Source organism: Primulina huaijiensis, chromosome 9 (assembly GCF_012295235.1).
Source record: "Primulina huaijiensis isolate GDHJ02 chromosome 9, ASM1229523v2, whole genome shotgun sequence".
Lineage (NCBI taxonomy): Eukaryota > Viridiplantae > Streptophyta > Magnoliopsida > Lamiales > Gesneriaceae > Primulina > Primulina huaijiensis.
The window spans coordinates 11172808-11192366 of NC_133314.1; the positions used below are offsets into that span (position 1 = coordinate 11172808).

At 40.9% G+C, this 19559-nt stretch overlaps 1 long non-coding RNA gene and 1 pseudogene across 1 annotated transcript in view; one reads left to right on the forward strand and one right to left on the reverse strand.

Moving 5' to 3' along the window:
• Window positions 1-19559, forward strand: part of LOC140983719 (uncharacterized) — a 112973-nt gene that overhangs the window by 38551 nt on the left and 54863 nt on the right. The gene's annotated exons all lie outside the window — the stretch shown is intronic.
• On the reverse strand, window positions 8005-9558 carry LOC140984606 (ATP synthase subunit a-like; annotated as a pseudogene).

A 19559-nucleotide genomic window follows, 5' to 3' on the forward strand; every position in this document is an offset into this window, starting at 1 on the left:
TCTGATCAGAGTATGGTGGTAATTATGAAAGGGGTTTCATAGATTACACCATCGATGCAACTACGACATGACACATAGTATCGATTCATTGACAACTCTCGATAAACCAATGGTTGTCGAATCGGTCGGGATATATGAGTTGAAGGGACCGTACTGTACGCTAACTATAATAGAATGGTTCTTGCAGGCACTATCATTTGATACCTAGGGAATCATGTAAGCGATGCTGCTAGGCATTTAACATGATTGGTTGGGTACTATCAGACTTGAGTTCTGACGTTCTTATTATCAAGGAGTTGATAAGTAAGAATGGAGCAATTGGGGTATGCTCGTATAAGGACATGTTTAGTCCGAATCACATGGAGATGTGAACCCACGGCTAGTTGTATCAGTGAACCATTGAGGGCCACACAAGTACTAGCTTTCTAGATCCGATTGAGAAGTAAAATAGTTCAAGTGTTGAATTAATTGGGCCTTGTAGAGCCCAATTGGAAATAATTATTTAACTAGTGGGCTTGAGTAAAATCAAGTAAAGTTAATTGGACTCAAATATGTTTGAGACAATTAAACTAAAGTCCATGGGCCCTTGTAAGTTGTTACAAGCCCACATGCAAAGCATGCTTGGGAGGTGGAAGGTTGTGGATTACTTTTTATTAAAATAATGCAAGGCATGCACCTTTTGCTTTTTGCTTTTCTCACAACCAAGACAAGGAAATTAAGACACACTCCTTCCCTCCCATACTAGACATTGGCCGAAATTTTCTTTCATTTTCTCTCCAAGTTTTCTCTCATTTTTCTTCTTCAAGTGTTGAGGAAAGAAAATAATTCTCATTGAAAAATCCTCTTAGTTTTCTAGTGCAAATTAAGAGGGGATCTACCTAGTTGGTGGTGGGCTTAATAGTTGAGCAAGGAGTGCTCAAAGGAAGCTTGAAGATAGTTTCTACCATTGAAAAGCTAAGGTGTTTACACCATAGTTGGTGTCATTCATCAATCTCTTGAGATTGATAGGTAAATTCTAAAACACCCTATGTATGATTTTTGGTGTTTGTTGTATTTGCTACACACTTTCTACATGGTGGCCGAAATTTTCAATAAAAATAAAAATTTTTGAACTTCCGTTGCGCTTCCGGTCACCGTAACCGATCCCCTTTCATAGCCAGCCTCCTAGACAGCATGCCAGAGTGTTCGCTTTGACTGAGGAGCAGGCTCAGGACGCACCAGACGATGTTGTTGCAGGTAACTATTTTATTTATGGTTATCCTGTATATGTATTGATAGATACTGGTGCATCACATACATTCATATATGAACGATTTGCATTGATGCATTCGTTGCCTATTGAGTGATTATCTGCTGTAATGTCTGTCTCTTCTCCGTTGGGGACAGGTTTGATATCAGTGAAATCTGTGAAACGTTGTATGCTACAGTATGATGGGCATGAGATTGAGTTAGATTGTATTGTGCTTGGGTTATCTGATTTTGATTGTATTATCGGTATCGATATGTTAACCAAGTACAGACCCACGGTTGATTGTTTCCACAAGATTGTGAGATTCAGACCAGATATGGCTGATGAGTGGAAATTCTACGGTAAGGGTTCTCGATCTATAATTCCTTTGATATCCGTATTGTCTATGACTCGATTATTGCAGAAAGGAGTGGAGGGATTCCTTATCTATTCAGTTGATTTACTGAAATCGAGCCCATTATTGGCGGATTTGCCAGTGGTGTGTGAGTTTGCTGATGTCTTCCCATACGAGATTCCTGGTTTACCTCCGATTTGAGAGATAGACTTCAGTATTGAGTTGATGCCAGGTACAGTTCCGATTTCGAGGGCTCCGTACAGAATGGCACCGATTGAGTTGAAGGAGTTGAAAGAACATTTGGAGGATTTACTGGCCAAGGGGTATATCCGACCGAGTGTGTCTCCTTGGGGTGCTCCAGTACTGTTTGTGAGGAAGAAAGACGGTTCTATGAGACTTTGTATCGACTACCGGCAACTGAACAAAGCAATGGTAAAGAATAAATATCCCTTGCCTCACATTGATGATTTGTTTGATCAGTTGCAGGGTTCTTCAGTATATTCCAAGATCGATTTGAGATCTGGATACCATCAGCTGAGAGTTAGGGATTCTGATATCTCGAAGACATCATTCAGAACCAGGTATGGACATTATGAGTTTATTGTCATGCCGTTTGGTTTGACGAATGCACCGGCTGTATTTATGGGATTGATGAACCGTATCTTTCAGAGATATCTTGACGATTTTGTGATTATATTCATCGATGATATTTTGATTTATTCGAAGAATATGATTGATCATGCTGAACACTTGAGAATTGTTTTGAGAACATTGAGGGCCGAGAAATTATATGCGAAACTGTCCAAATGTGAATTTTGGTTGAAACAAGTTGTATTTCTGGGTCACATTATATCTGGAGATGGGATCTCAGTTGATCCCAGCAAAGTTGAGGCTGTGATTTCGTGGCCGAGAGCGATATCAGTGCCAGAGATACGCAGCTTTATGGGTTTGGCATGATATTATCGACGATTTATTAAAGATTTCTCCAGTATTGCTAAACCTATTATGCAGCTGACTCAGAAGAATGCTCGGTTTGTTTGGTCAGAGGAGTGTGAGTCCAGTTTCTTGGAGTTAAAGAAGAGATTGACCAGTGCTCCGGTGTTGACTATCCCGTCAGGTACTGGTGATTTTGTGGTTTATTGTGACGCATCTCACCGAGGATTGGGTTGTATTCTGATTCAGCGAGGGCATGTTATCGCCTATGCCTCAAGAAAGTTGAAGCCACACGAGACTCGTTATCCAATTCATGATCTTGAATTGGCGGCCATTGTATTTGCATTGAAGATATGGCGACACTACCTCTACGGTGAGAAATTTTAGATTTATTCTGATCATAAAAGTTTGAAGTATCTATTTTCACAGTCAGAGTTGAATATGAGACAGCGAAGATGGCTTGATTTATTGAAAGACTTTGATTGTGAAATCAAATATTTTCCGGGAAAGTCGAATGCAGCGGCTGATGCACTGAGTCGAAAGGTATGTACTTTATCCTTATCGACGACTGGTGTTTACAATTTGATAGAATATTGCTGTTTGTCTGGATTAGTATTTGAAACAGATCGTCAGCCTCTGAGACTATGTGCTATTCGGGCTGAACCAGAACTGATATTGAGAATCAAAACGGCTCAGAAAGTTGATCAGAATATACAGAACTCGATATCGATGGTCAGAGCGGGGCATCGATCAGAATATCAGGTACGTGAGGATGTACTGTATGTGAATAATCGATTGGTTGTGTCAAATGTTTCAGAGTTGAGACAACAGATATTGTCAGAAGCGCATAGCAGTCGATTTAGCATTCATCCTGGTGGCAGGAAGATGTATAATGACTTGAAAAGACAGTTCTGGTGGAAACAAATGAAAGCTGATATTGCAGAGTTTGTATCCAGATGTCTGAATTGCCAGCAGGTGAAAGCAGAAAGAAAGAAACCCGGAGGATTGTTTCAGAGTTTGTCTATTTCTGAATGGAAATGGGATCACATTTCCATGGATTTTGTGACAAAGTTCCTCCCGAGGTTGTAATGCGATTTGGGTCGTGATTGATCGACTGACCAAATCCGCATGTTTCATTCCATACAAGATGACCTATAGATATGATCAGATGGCCGATATTTATGTTAAAGAAGTGGTCAGATTGCACGGAGTGCCGAAGTCGATTGTATCAGACCGTGATCCTCGGTTTACTTTGCAATTCTGGCAGAGTTTACAGTAGGCCTTAGGTACGAAGTTACATCTGAGTACCGCATATCATCCACAGACCGATGGACAGTCAGAGCGGACTATCCAGACTTTGGAAGATATGCTGAGGGCAGTAGTGCTTGATTTTAGCACTAATTGGCAAGATGCATTGCCTCTTTGTGAATTTTCGTATTACAACAGCTATCAGACGAGTATTGAGATGGCATCATTCGAGGCGTTGTACGGAAAGAAGTGTCGATCCCCTCTGTATTGGGATGATATCTCTGACGTTTCTGAGACTGGACCTGACATGATCAGAGATATGACTGAGAAAGTTAAGCTGATTCAGAAAAGAATGAAGGCAGCTCGGGACAGACAAGCCAAATATGCCAATGTTCGACGAAGACCGTTGGTGTTTGAGGCAGGAGACCGAGTATTCTTGAAAATTTCACCTTTCAGAGGCGTGGTCAGATTTGGCAAGAAAGGGAAGTTGTCTCCATGATACGTTGGTCCTTACGAGATTCTCGAGAAGATAGGAGATCGTGCCTATCGACTCGCCTTACCGCCTTCATTATCGGGGATACATGATGTGTTTCATGTATCTATGTTGCGGAAATATCTCCCTGACGATTCTCACATTATTCAGCCAGACGAGGCAGAACTCGATGAAAGTCTAAGTTATGTCGAAAAACCGATCCAGATTATCGATCGTAAGGAAAAACGGTTCAGAACGAAGACAATTCCTCTTGTGAAAGTTCAATGGACTCATCATGGCACTGCAGAGGCCACCTGGGAGACTGAATCGGACATGAGGCAGGAGTTCCCAGAGTTATTTTGATGATGTAAGTCTTCTGTTTAATTTTTGTTATACATTTTTTTTATATGAAGTGATTGCTTGTGATTTCGAGAACGAAATCATGTCTTAGAGGGGGAGAAATGTAATGCACGAGATTTTTATCCTGTTAATCTGAGATGAATTATCGATAAATTGATATGATGATAGACGGACCATTCCGAGGCATGAATGGATATCATGTATGAGTAAGAGGAAAGTGAGGCCAGAGGTTCTGACGCATATGCGCGGAAGTGATGCGCGCATATGCGCCAGTTGTTCGGGAGCTGTATGTGCGAGACAGAACTTCTCGCGCATATGCGCGAGACAGGGCGCGCATATGCGCGAGAGGCTGGATTATGGACTGATTTGTGATTGTGAAAGATCCGTCCGTCAAATTTTGAATTCGACTTCGGTACTGTGTTCCTATTGACGTAGGCTACAACTGGACGTAAGTTTGATTACGTTTTGACATGATTTGAAATTATGATATTGCCAGAATCGGATATAATTCATATATGATGTTCTTGACATGTTAGACATCGTAGAATCGAAGGCAGATCGAAGAACAGATTGAATATGGAATTGTTATGATTTTTCAGATTTATATTGATTGAAATTGAATAGATTTGGATTATGGACTGATTACAGATTGTATTGGATATGGGTTATAATTGGTAATTGATATCTGTTGATATGGTAGTGACGGGAATATTGGGATTGTGCCGTTGATTTGAATTATATTCAGATTAATCAGATTTAGTGTTGAATTGAGAATGAAATATTGATATTATGATTCTTGATATATCGTTTCAGATTTACAGAGACAGTCTTGAGTTCAGAACTTCAATTGCTTTAGCCCGAGACTACAAACGAAAGGTATAAGTCAATGTGGTATTGTGAGATCGACACAAGTAGGATATACTTGTGTTTCCCTAAATCACATACTATTTGTTATTATTTGCATTGATTTGGTTTGATATGCTTGTTCTATTGATGTATAGAGAGCATGTGTTAGACGAATATTAGACGATTGATCTTGTGACAGAAGTACCTGATAGTGGCGGGATCGCCACGGGCACATTGCACGATGTCACAAGATAGTGTATTGGCGATAGTGCCACAGTCTGTGACGGATAGGTCAAGACACTGGATGTTTGGTTATATCGACGTGGATAGAATCGGAGTTTCTTCTATTACTGTTGGTCGATATAGGAATACCAACGTCTGGAAACTGGGATCCCTAGACTAGGATTGAGTCTAGTCTGAGTCGTGGAGTCACGAGTATGATTGATAGTTTGATATTAAATATGTTTCAGATTTGGATATATATATATGATATCTGCTTCATGCTTTATATTAATTATATGATTACATGTTTCGTTGATTTATACTGGGATTTATTCTCACCGGAGTTATCCGGCTGTTGTCGTGTTTGTATGTGTGCATGACAACAGGTGGGACAGGTTCAGGGTCGAGGAGATTAAGAGAGAGATCGTGATTAGAGTGGAGACTGCGGACTTGGTCTGAGATAGGGTTGAACACTTGATATTTAGTAGTTGAACCTTAGTTTGTAAATGATTGTATATAGTACAAGACTTGTACTTTACTTTTATACTGATATGTATAGTAGAGTGATTCCATTACGTTCCGCATCTGATATTATATTTAAAAAAAAAATTTAGACCTTGTTTATTATAATTGATTAATTAATCCCAATGACGGTTAAGAACATGATTAGCAACCGGGTCCCCACAATGGATCTGCTACTAGATCTCGATCAAATGGCTTTGGATCTGTCTCTACACCTGGAATATCTCTAACAGGATATGGAACTCCATATTGATCTGAAACTTGACTTGAAGGAGTGCTCCATAGCTTCAACTGATACTGCTTCTAGCCAACATCGGCTATGGATCACGCCCCTCATTATAAGGGCATCTCGGTATGGGGTTGGATCATCGGCCCTGGTGATGCTCCCCTTACTAGTAAAGGGAACTGGAAGGGACGTTGTCTCTTCTTTCTTCCTCTTACTACTCCTTGCCTCTTCTGGAAAGTGACTTTGACCACATAGAGTATCCTTCCGTTCCGTATAGGGGAAGGAAAGGCTCTCGCTGTAGTTGTTCTGTAAGGGCTGAGCTTGAATTAGCGTGAGAAGGCGGTAAAAGGGTATTGAGCTAAGAATGCAACTAGAGAATGAGAGGGGCTCACTTGACAGAATGCCGAGCATTGTTCGTCGTGCTAGTAACGCTACTCCAGTTCCAGTGATAAACGAAACCTTCTTTCTCTTGCTTTTGAGCCTACGTCTCTCTTTCAAGGGTTCCACTTTCTTTGGTAGCTTTGGGCAAGGAAGTACTGGTACTCAATCGATTTTGCTCTAGCCGCTTCTCAAGCACAGGAAAAAAGGGCTTTATCTTTCTATTCAAAGAAAGAGCTAATCTTGTTTGTTAAAGGCAGGACGCCTACTACAAAGCACAGTACAAGAAATCCTGTTGGTTACCCAAAAGGTCCTCAAACAACTCCAGGGGATACCTGCTAAACTCAGTGTCTGGGAGGTATTCTTATTGGGAAGAGAGCTCCAGGAAGCTCTGATAACAGCCCTCCCTGCAGCGTTTAGTCAGGCTGTGAATGCAGTCGTTCGCTTGCACCCGGATTAATCGTTGAGCGGGGAGCCCCAACTCACCCGGACTCTCGCCTTCGTTTGTGGGGTAGATGAGCAGTACTGCTGATGCTCAATCCGCTCCTTGGCTTCAGGGATTTTAATGAGATTGCCATTCTGATCAAATGTTTTGTTAAGAATAGATAGTCCTTGTATTATATCTTTCCGCTCAGCAATTTTCCTAACTGAATGAGTTAGCATGGAGTATGATACAGAGAAAGAGGTCTCCCCCAATCAATATTGTACCTAAGCTTATATACAGCATTTGCATATCGGCAATCAGTACACGATTTCTGTCAACAATGGATCTCCCTTTCTGAGTTTTCTGTCCTGTTCAATCTATTTTTCTTCTGTATGAGGCAAAGGCGATAGTTTTTAGATTCGGAAAACATGAGATGTGTCCTACACTTGAAGAAATACATCGAATTTCGGAGATATCCCGTAATGTCCTTTTTGTACTTAGAGAAGGACGAGCTCGAGAGAGCAGACGACCAGTAGAAGTAGGTGCTCCATATCCTTCCTGCTGCGTAGGTATAAGGTAATTCACAGTGCTAGCAGATCAGAAGTACGTGAGTAGGCCCTCCCCCTACTATAATAGGGGGCAGTGCTACCTATAGAACGAGAATATTCATCCTCTCTTAAAGTCCTTTATGGATTTCGAGTCGGGAATAGAGCTGTGGCAAGCAATATGGATCGCCCCTTACTCTCTCTATAAAAAAAGCCCTTCTTAGTATTAGTAAAGCTTCGGCCCTATGGAGTAAAGGTAAGTGCAGATCTGGAGTGTTTGGACGAGAAAGAAAGGCTTTGCAGCAAGCGGAGTTGTACCGAAAGCAGGGAAAAATAATTGGAATTAGATATAGGGCCGCGAACTCACATAAGGAGTGTTCCAAGGATGGCAACTAAAAGAAAGCTAAATAGGAATAGGATAAATCATGCACGAAGGATCAGAGATCAAAATGTTTTTATTCCTAGAAGACTAGACTGTCAGACTCGGAGGTAGCAGTAAGATCTCTGTCTCCAGAAAAGCATGAAGGTTTAAAAAAGTATCCTCTCATTCAAAAATTGATTTTTTTCTCTTTCTTTTTTCGATCCGGTCCTCGCTTTTGTTCAATTATAAATAAATAAGCAATTTGATGGAGATTTGTATCATCATTCAAGTAAATACAGATTGAGATCGTAGAAACATTAGCTTGTGATATAGCTACACCTAATTCAAGACCGGTTAATGCAAGAACTATAAATAAACGACCAAGAACCCCTATGAAATAGAAAAGATCATTCATACATAGCATAGTCCAAGTGAACCCACTTAAAATCTTTACTAAACTATGACCGGCCATCATATTAGCAAATAAACATATTCCTAAGCTTAATGCACGAAAACAATAAGAAATTAGCTCAAGGAGTACTAAAAAAGGTGCTAACGGCAGTGGGACTCCTGTGGGTAATGAGAAGCTTAAAAAATGAATCCCATTTCTTTGAAATCCCAATATAGTAATTCCAATAAAAAGAGAAAATTAGAGACCAAAAGTAATGAGAAAATGACTTGTAACTGTGAAGCTATAAGGTATCATACCCTGGAGATTACGAAATAACGAAAAAGTAAAAGTAACGAAAAAGTAAAAGTAACCAAGATGCAAGGGAAATACTTTTGTTTCACATTTCCGGAAAGACCACCTATTTGTTCGTTTACCAGGTTCAGCATGAAATCATAAAGAAGCTCTACCAAGGATTGCCAAGCATTTGGGACTAACTTTCCTCCTCCATTTTTTGTAACAAAATTAAACAAAAGTAGGACCAAACTGAGAGTGAGTAGCATAAACAAAGATGAATTTGTGAATGATAAATACAAGTCCCCTATCTCAATAGGAATCCATGAGATAATTTCAAATTGATCAAGTGGACTGGTGATCGTCGGAGGTGTCCCCCCTACAATCTTGTTCAATTGTTGTTGGGCAAAGTCAGAGTGATCACCCTTTTTGTTTTTTAAATGTTCTAGAATTTCATTTAGATAATACGTGTTGCCTTCATCATTATGCAAATCTTCGGCGATAGAGAGTAATTTCTTTTCATCAGGACAGTCTTTTTTGAATATTTTTTTTAACGTTTTCAAAGATTTCACCCCTTAGGAAGTCCGCTTTATTTTCACTAGTAGTAGGGTCCAGACCTTCATAAATACCATGATTATTATAAATACTAGAATCACTACCATCAGCTTGAGTTCCGAACGACGTTCCAGCTGTATAACTGGAACTTGAGTTAAGACTTTGTTCATCAAAGCGAAAGATGCGTCGAAAGTTGTTCATTGATTGATTGGGAACCGATGATTCCCTCCAGACAGAAAGAGAGTCCTTCCTGTACGATTATAGTGAAAAAAACGAGAGGTTTGGTTGGTTGTTGACCAACAAAAAGCATGGGAAATAAGGGCATCATCATTCAGCGAAATTGTCACCTATCATGCACTTGGAAATCCTGACAACGGAGAATGCGGCGTTACAAAAACTGACTACCTAGCAAGAAAAACGGATGCGCTAACGCGCAACGGCTTTCGCGCAGCTCAATCCGTTGCTTCTTCCCTCACTGAACCCTAACCCAATTTCGATATTCTCACTGAAAAAAATGGGCATTTTTGAAATCAAGTGATAAATGGTTCTTAGCCAACGGTGACCGGCTCAATGAGCACCTTTGGGCGAGACTTTGATCCTCTCTGTCACTCTTGAAGCCTTCAAGGAAGCGACTCTACTATATATATTATTTATATATTTTTCATCTACGAGATTTCTGTTCCATTCCTGCCGACACTAACTGTATTTAAGACCACTATAGTATGATGGACTAGGCGTCCCCAACTGCTACTGCTTTTTACTTTGTTTAGATACCAGCGAATGCTCTTCATAAGATCCACGAAGCATTGCGAAGGGCATGTGATCATCTTTGCTTTAGTACTGCACGCACAAAGCTTTATCCTTGTCAAGAGGCACCACTACCTTATTCGCAGATGGTCTTTTAACCTTTGCTATAGGCGCAAGTGCTACTCTTGCATGGACGGTTACTAAAGACTGCTACCCTGGGGAGGCTCGATCGATTAGAAAGGAAGTGCTAATCATTGTTACCATGCATGCACGGGGAAGAAGCTCTAGTGGCTTTCAAGGTGAAAGTAAGTTCTTTCAAAGCTAGTTATTTCTCCCCAGAAGAGGGTTTTTTACCATTCCTGCGAAGTACTGATGCGAACTCCCTCTTAGTGAACTACAAAGGAAATGAAATTCTTTTACAAATGACACATGGGAGAGATCATGTTTCCGGGGTTGGAGTCACCGAAGTGGACGACAAGCAAGAGAGTCTGCACCACTCCGAAGTACTAATAACTAAGTTGAAGAGAGAGTAGGGCAGGCCATAGACGAAAGTAAACTATAGACTACTTACCGGAGACCATAGGCAATGGACGAAAGACTAGCGGAAGGGTATTAGTTGCCGAGAAAGCTAGTGTGCATAGATCAAAGCTTAGTGGAGAAACCATACTATAGGCCAGGTTATCAACAGGGGCAGAGGCGGTGTGGATGGCAGGTTCGATTGCGAAGAAGTAAATAATCAATGATTATGCGGAGGGTCCAGCAGTCACTAATTACCCAAGCATAGGGTCAAGCCATTTTTTTTTGTTATTGTAAAATGAGAAGGAAGCCATCTGTCATGGAGAGGCAATCCTCAAACACGTACTTTGGCCTGACGGCTTACCGTTCTTAGCTTCTGATGGGAATTCCAAGTCCTATTGTCCGTCGGAACCATCAATCATAAGATTAGCCAGTCAGAAAGTGTTCGCTCTTCCAAAGCCTAATTAGCACGCCAGTCAGTCAGCTTGACCAAAAAAAGAAATATCATTTCATTTACTATAATGATATTCGCCTACCATACCGATACGTAAGACTAACACACCATGATAATGATACGAGACTAGAAGACAGAAAGCTATAGAACTTCTGAGATGTAAAGATTAACGCTCACGAGTGAACAAAGAAACTATTATATAATATATAATCTAAATAGTTGAGAAGAAAATTTTTCTTTTATATGAGCTCAAACTAAGGCAAAACCAGGCTAATCTTCATTTTAAAATATCTCAATTGGGTACGACCCAAATGTGAATCTCTCATCCCATCATAGTGGAAATCTTACCAACGAGATGAGACTTAACCTGTTCTATAGTGAAAGCCACCAATTGAGAAAGATGGATATGTGGCATCCGATTTCACTTATAGCTGTGGAAAAGAAGGCCAATAGAGAAGAAAGACTGTTGAAATGAGAGTTGCATTTAATAGTGCCGGCGCCTCATCCAAATGAGACTTGGAAAGCGAGATAGGGCCTAACTAGGAGGCAGGAAGAATACTACACGAGTAGTTCGGGAAGGAATCTCTTTGACTTTCTGGTGGGGCTAAGTACCCAGAATAGAATTCTTTCTACCTTTCAGGGGATTGAAGATTACCAATAGCGAGGATTCCCTTATAAGGAGATAGGAAAGAACTCAACTGTTTTAGCTTTGGTTTTTTGGTTCTTTGTCTATGGACAAGAATCATAATCACTCAAGAGAACTTGAACTATTTAAATTAAGTGACCTAAGAGAGAGTAAGTTCAAACTATAAATTGAAATATCTAAGTAAAACTTCAACTTCTGGATGCTTAAACAACCACACATTTTCCTGCGCCCTCCATTCATCTGCGGTTAGCGAGAACACGGACAAAAGACTCGTTATAGGTTTTTTTCGGCCTATTTGTTATTCGGGCAGGTGTCCTCTATTTCGCCAGGAAATTAGTCTTCGGTACGGTATGGAATCAATATCCCGCTTATCACCATCTGAACTAATAAAAAGGCAGAATGCGCTCTTGCTGCAAGAATGGATTGTTAGAAAGAAAATGCTTTCTTAGAAAGTGCATCAGAATACGCCTTGAAAGCTACCTCTTGTTGTTCTCGAAAGATGGAGAGAGGGACTGATTTCACTAAGGAAAGGAAGTGAACTAATAGACGAGGAGGAATATGGACAAATTGCCGACATTCAAGCATACTATAGATGTTCAGGAACTGCTAAAGGAAGTTCTAGTAGAAAGGATAACTAAGCGAAAGGCCTTCAACAAAAACGAAAGGCGGAGTGATCGTATCTGCAGTTCTTGTTGACGACTGACTCCGATCCTATAGGAGAAGCTGGTATTGGACCGCTTCGCCCCTTGGCTTGGCTATAAGCCAAAACTCTGGGAACCGTAGGACTTAGCTTAGGGCAGCGAGTGAGCCCTGGGTCATAATGAATATAGTAGGGCAGAACCATGGGCGATTGCCGCTGTTAGAATGATTGTTGTCTGTTGTCGGAAGGGCTACTAGAGAGGAAGACTCCTTTGGCTCTTATAGAAATGAATTTTCAAAGGCTCTTCCGGACGGGAGAAGGAGCAATAGATGGGATTGTTGGAATTGGTGTGCTAGATGCTCTAGAAAAGGGGGAACTTACTCGTGAAGCTGTGAGGAAAGCCCTTGTTGACTATGGATATGGGTCACTCGCGTTAGTTGAAGAAGGAAGGGGATAGTTATAGGACCTGGAACTGCGACTGGTAATTGGATTTTATTTCCTAGGGGCAGGAGCGGTAGTTGAAGTTCAAACATGCCATAGAGCAATATATCATACCCTATGGACCACGCTCGCTTATACACATTAGTAAAGTAACTTGGTCCCAATATCTAGAGATGAAGAATGGCGTACATTGACCTCCCTTGCTTTACAAGTGTTAATTAGATCTCGGACAAATAGATAGATTGAATGAGATCCTGAGGGTAGATTTACGACATGTTTTCTTTGGACTTTCCCCATACGAATTGGAATCAGGCCGACACAATTGATTCACCTTTTGGTACCGGATCGAGAGTAGAGTTAGCTTTTGGCAGCTCATGAACCGACCGAAGGAGAGGGTCCCCCATAGTTGTAATATGGGCAAGTACGCGATATCTAACCAATATATTTGTCAACGAAGTCCTTCTTTCAACAAAAAGGAAGCACAATTGTTCAGTATGCCTGTTGAATTTGAATAGAAAGAGGGAACCCGATCAAAGGCTTGCTTCTTTATGGTTGAACGACCCCTTGGGTCGGTGGGATCAGAAAGGCTTAACTTAAGCTTGTTCTACGCTTTCAAAACTGAGCTTCACGGCGATCCTCAAATTGGGAGGAAGAGAACCTCTTCTTAGCTACGTGAGTGCTGAACATGCTCTCTTCTTGATCTCATCAGCATAGGCCTGGCCGTTGAGTCGACGCCTACCATACCATCCCCGAAAGGAGCGAGATTGATGGATAAAGGTAGGTTGTTTAGAGAGGTTAAGGTTATCTCGGAAAGGAATTCATAGTCAAATGGTTTCCTAGGGAGGATAAGGTGGTTGGTCAACCATAGGATTAGCATACGTCCCTTTGCGCTTGAACTAGCGATTCTACAAGAAAAGAACTTCTCGAGCTGAAGATTAGTATATTAAACTCAAAGGGACGCTTGTGTTATACTAAGGTAATTATTTCGAAGTCACATAAGAATCCCCTTTGATCTAGGGAATGTGTAAGACGGAGAAAGATTCGTTCTGAATATCGCAATCCTAATCTATATAAATCATTTCATTGAAGAGAGAGCATTTCCAGATAAAAGATGAAACTATTATGTCCTTCGCCTTAATAGGTCTGCCCTATGCCCCCTACCTCTAGTAGGCCTTTCTGCCTTTTCCTCGCAAGGCCCAATAGGAAGATTTCTTGTTGATCAAGGACCTCATGGTCTAGCTATAGCTAGAGATAGGATATTTTGGAGATTCAGAGCTAGAAAATACTTTGATGCAAATTTCCCTTTCTCTAAAAAGGGGAACAAAAGCCATCAAGATAGTCACAAGAGACTTTTAGTGTGAATTCTAGTGCCACTCTAAAAGGGAGGCAGGATATAAGCGGCTCAGGTAAGCGGAGAGGGGCTTTGCCTGGATTAGAAGTCAAAGCTAATACAGAAGGTGGTCTCTAGAGAGTTGAAAGGCTCTACTCATTCGCTATTTCTTGTAGTCTAATCGACTCATCTTTCCTCGTATCCGACTTCTTATTGTAGTTCTTTTCTTTTTTAAGGGCAATGAAAGGCATCTGCTATAGGTTTTTTCCTGTAATCATTCTTCCGATTAGAAGCACTTTTTTTGCTCTCATGTGTTTCCTCTTTGTTTAAGATTTCCTTCTTCCACACCTTAGTAAAGAAGAAGATATACAAAGTATTCTTTTCGAATTGCATTGATTAGTTGTATGAGAGTGAGATAAGCAAGGAATCCAGGATGATGTGAATCCACGTACGAATAAAAGCAAACACGATTAAATATGAATCGCGCCCTCAATTTAATATCGAACAAGGAATTCGTGTTGTCCCGATCTTTTGAATCAAGTGTGTGTGTTGTGATTTTCACCTCTAAACTATGAGAAGTTTAGCAACAAATAATCGCGAGATAAACAATCGAAAATTATGACGAACCTTCAAAGAACAAGTCTAAGACAATCCGCACAAGCACGATCGACAAACGCCACAAAGTTAAAACTTTGATAAGTTTGATTTTTGTTTACAAAGCTAAAGCTTTGAAAAAGTTGAGAGAAAACTCAATAACTTTTATAAAATATCAATGATCATCTCCAAAGTGTTTAATTTTTCGTCCACATATTGACTACAAATCAAAAGATATGATAAATCTAGTTACCTAACTAATTAAAACTCTAAAATAGGAAAATATAATGTTTCTCGGAACATGGCGCGCTCGAGCGCGAGATTCAACCGCTCGGGCGCGGAGTCTTCTGGACAGGTCGAGCTCGGGCGATAATATTTTACCGCTCGGGCGCCGCTGCTTCTGGAGTTCACGTCCTGGACAGTATGTTTGGCGCTCGGGCGGTAAGATTTGGCGGCTCGGGCGCCGTTGTATCTGGACTCCTCTTGATTTAGGACTTGAATAACGTTCATTTGGCTCCCAAACTTATTTCCACGCATCTCGAACCCTTCAGCACTTTGCACCTTGCTTGTAAGTCCTTCTTCCTTTCTCATGAGCCCCTGCAACGCCTCTTTAAACTTCTTCAGTCGTCCCCTCGTGATTGGTCCCGCTGGTAACTCTAAGGGATCCCATGCTTTCCTTGGGACGTGCACATCCGTGTTCGCATCATCCTCCCCTTCTTGAAAAGGATTTGTCCACAAATCCAGCTCGTCACCTGCATCAAACAACGACAAGTCACTAACATTGAAAGTAGAACTCACGTGATACTCACCTGGTAGATCGAGTTTGTAGGCATTGTCGTTGATCCTTTCAAGTACTTGGAATGGTCCATCACCCCTGGGTAATAGTTTAGAACGTCTCTTCTCGGGGAACCTTTCCTTCCTCAAGTGTAGCCACACCCAATCACCTTTCTCAAATATAACCTTCTTCTTTCCCTTGTTGGCTTGCTTTGTGTATCGTTCATTCTTCTTTTCAATATTAGCTTTGACCTTCTCATGCAAACTCCTAACAAATTCCGCCTTCTTTTTCCCATCCATGTTTAACCTTTCACTCACAGGTAAAGACATCAAAGCTAACGGAGTCAAAGGGTTAAAACCATAAACAATTTCAAATGGCGAATAGTTCGTAGTAAAATGCACGCAACGATTATAAGCAAACTCAACCAATGGCAAACAATTTTCCCAATTCTTCAAGTTCTTTTTAAGAATAGCACGCAAAAGTGTTCCTAATGTCCTATTGACAACTTCAGTTTGCCCATCCGTTTGAGGATGACAAATTGTAGAAAACAACAATTTTGTGCCAAGTTTAGCCCATAAAGTCTTCCAAAAGTAACTCAAGAATTTAACATCACGGTCAGATACAATAGTCCTAGGCATGCCATGCAACCTAACGACTTCTCTAAAGAACAAATCCGCAATGTGAGACGCATCATCAGTTTTGTGACAAGCAATGAATGTGCCATCTTACAGAATCTATCAACAACAACAAATATTGAATCCCTCCCCTTCTGCGTCCTAGGCAACCCCAACACAAAGTCCATAGAAATGTCAACCCAAGGCTCACTGGGAACAGGAAGTGGTGTATACAATCCATGTGGTTGTGTTCTAGACTCAGCTTGTCTACAAGTTATGCACTTATCACAAACACGCTCAACATCACACTTCATGTGTGGCCAATAAAAATGTTCATGCAACGCACTTAAAGTTTTTGCCACACCAAAGTGTCCCATCAAACCACCCCCATGTGCCTCCCTAACAAGTAATTCACGAACGGATGATCTAGGGATGCACAACCAATCTTCTCTAAACAAGAAACCATTATGCAAATAGAATTTATCATGTGGACCATGCATACAAGATTCAAACACATTCTTAAAATCGTCATCTAGCACATACAACTCCTTGACATGCTCAAACCCCAAAATTTTAGACTCCAAAGTAGAGAAAAATATGTACCTTCGTGATAGTGCGTCGGCCACTACATTTTCCTTACCTTGTTTGTACTTGATAATGTAGGGGAATGTTTTAATGAACGCCACCCACTTGGCATGTCTTTTGTTCAACTTCTGTTGTCCCTTAAGGTGCTTTAGAGACTCATGATCCGTATGAATCACAAACTCCTTAGGCCTTAAGTAGTGCTGCCACGTCTCTAGAGTCCTCACAAGTGCGTATAACTCCTTATCATACGTGGGATAGTTCAGCGCTGCTCCATTGAGCTTCACACTAAAGTACGCCACGGGCCGTCCTCCTTGCATCAAAACTCAGCCGATACCTACACCTGAAGCATCACATTCAATTTCAAACGTATTAGCAAAGTCAGGCAAAACAAGTAAAGGAGCATTAATTAATTTTTGGTTAATAGTATTAAAAGACTTCTCTTGCTCCTCGCCCCAATGGAATGGAAAGTTCTTCTTGATCACCGCTGTCATGGGTGCTGCCAATATGCTAAAATCCTTTACAAACCTCCTATAGAAGCTTGCAAGTCCATGAAAACTTCGGACTTGACCAACAGTAGTAGGCGATGGCCAATCTCGAATAGCACTTACCTTGTCCTCATCCACTTATATCCCCTCTGAGCTTACGACAAAACCAAGAAAGACAAGTTTGCTTGTACAAAAATCACATTTCTTTAGGTTAGCATATAGATTTTCAGCCCTTAGTGTGATTAGCACAAGTTTCAAGTGATCAACATGCTCATCCAAGTCTTTGCTATATACTAGGATATCATCAAAGTAAACAACAACAAATTTTCCTATGTATGCATGCAAGACATGGTTCATTAACCTCATAAAGGTGCTAGGAGCGTTAGTTAAGCCAAATGGCATCACCATCCACTCATACAACCCGTACTTGGTTTTAAAAGCAGTTTTCCACTCATCACCTTCCCTCATCCTAATTTGGTGATAACCACTTTTCAAATCAATTTTGCTAAAGATACAAGCACCATGCAACTCATCTAACATATCATCTAGTCTAGGTATGGGATGCCTATACTTAATGGTTATGTTATTGATTGCCCTACAATCCACACACATACGCCATGAGCCATCTTTCTTAGGAACTAATAAAACAGGTACAGCACAAGGAGACATGGACTCACGCACAAAACCCCTATCTAACAACTCACTTACCTGCCGTTGAAGCTCCTTAGCCTCCTCCGGATTGCTCCTATAAGCTGGACGATTTGGCAATGCACTCCCGGGCACCAAATCAATTTGGTGCTCAATCCCCCTCAATGGTGGTAGCCCTTGAGGTAGCTCCTCCGGAAATATATCATCAAATTCCTGCAAAAGTGAAACAACAATGCTCGGAAGGGACCCGGCTATATCACTTGTGTTAAAGAGGATCTCTTTATAAAGAATCAACACAAGTGGTTCATGTGTGTGCATCAATTGCTTCAACTCACTTTTTTGGGCCATGTATGTTTTCTTTTTGGCCTCTTTCCTCTCATTTTCTTTTCCCTCATTTTCTTTCCTCTCCTTTTTCTTTTGTATGGCTATCTCACTTTTTTTGTCACTCTTTTTTTCAGCCATTTCATTTTTATCTTCAAAGGCCATCTCACTTTTTAATTCACTCTTTTTTCGGCCTCATCTCTCCTCTTTTTTTTCAATTGGTCCTCCAACACTTGCTTTGGGGACAAAGGAAGTAAAACAATGGACTCCTTTTTCAACACAAATGAGTACTTGTTCTTGAACCCATCATGTGTCACTCGCCTATCATATTGCCAAGGTCTACCCAACAAGATATGGCAAGCATGCATAGGTACCACATCACACAAGACCTCATCCACATACTTCCCAATAGAAAAAGGTACTAGCACTTGTTTTGTCACCTTCACTTCCGCGCAATCATTCAACCATTGAAGCCTATATGGTTGAGGATGCTTTAATGTAGGTAAACCCAATTTCTCTACCATCTCACAACTAGCCACATTAGTACAACTACCCCCATCTATGATTAAATTGCAAACCTTTTGATTTACAAAACATCTATTATGGAATAAGTTTTCCCTTTGGTTAGTCTCCTCCTCCTTGACTTGGGCACTCATGATACGTCTAGTCACTAGTGCTTCTCCAGCAACCACCTCATAACCCTCGTCAGGATCCTCTAATGCAGGCATCTCATCATCATCATCACCCTCACTATGAGATTCATAATCATCATAGTCATTGAAGATCATCACCCTTTTATTAGGACATTCACTAGAAATATGACCCAACCTTTGACACCTAAAACATTTAGTATCTCTAGATCGATTAGAAGGAGTTTCAGATTTACCTTGCACTCCTTGCTTAGGTGCCTCTTGTTTGGTCTCAAATTTGGGCTTGCTCACCACCTTATTCTCCTCACGCTTCACCACATTTGATCGCCATGAAGATGATGAACCTCCGGTTTGATTGGTGCGGCCAACTCCACGCCTTTTGAGTTGTTGCTCCACTTTTATGGCCATTTGCACCATTTCGTCTAGATCCAAGTAGTGCCGAAGCTCAACTTGATCTTGGATTTCCCTGTTCAAACCACAAAGAAAACGTGCCATGGTCGCCTCAATATCCTCCTCAATATTGGCCCTAATCATGACTACTTCCATCTCCTTATAGTAGTCCTCAACACTCTTCACCCCTTGCCTTAAAGTTTGTAGCCTCTTAAACATCTCCCTATAGTAGTGGTTGGGCACAAACCTTTTTCTCATCACTCTCTTCATCTCATCCCAAGTTTCTATGGGCCTCTCATTGTACCTCCTCCTAGTGGTCACTAATTGATCCCACCAAATGAGAGCATAGTCTAAAAATTCAACCAC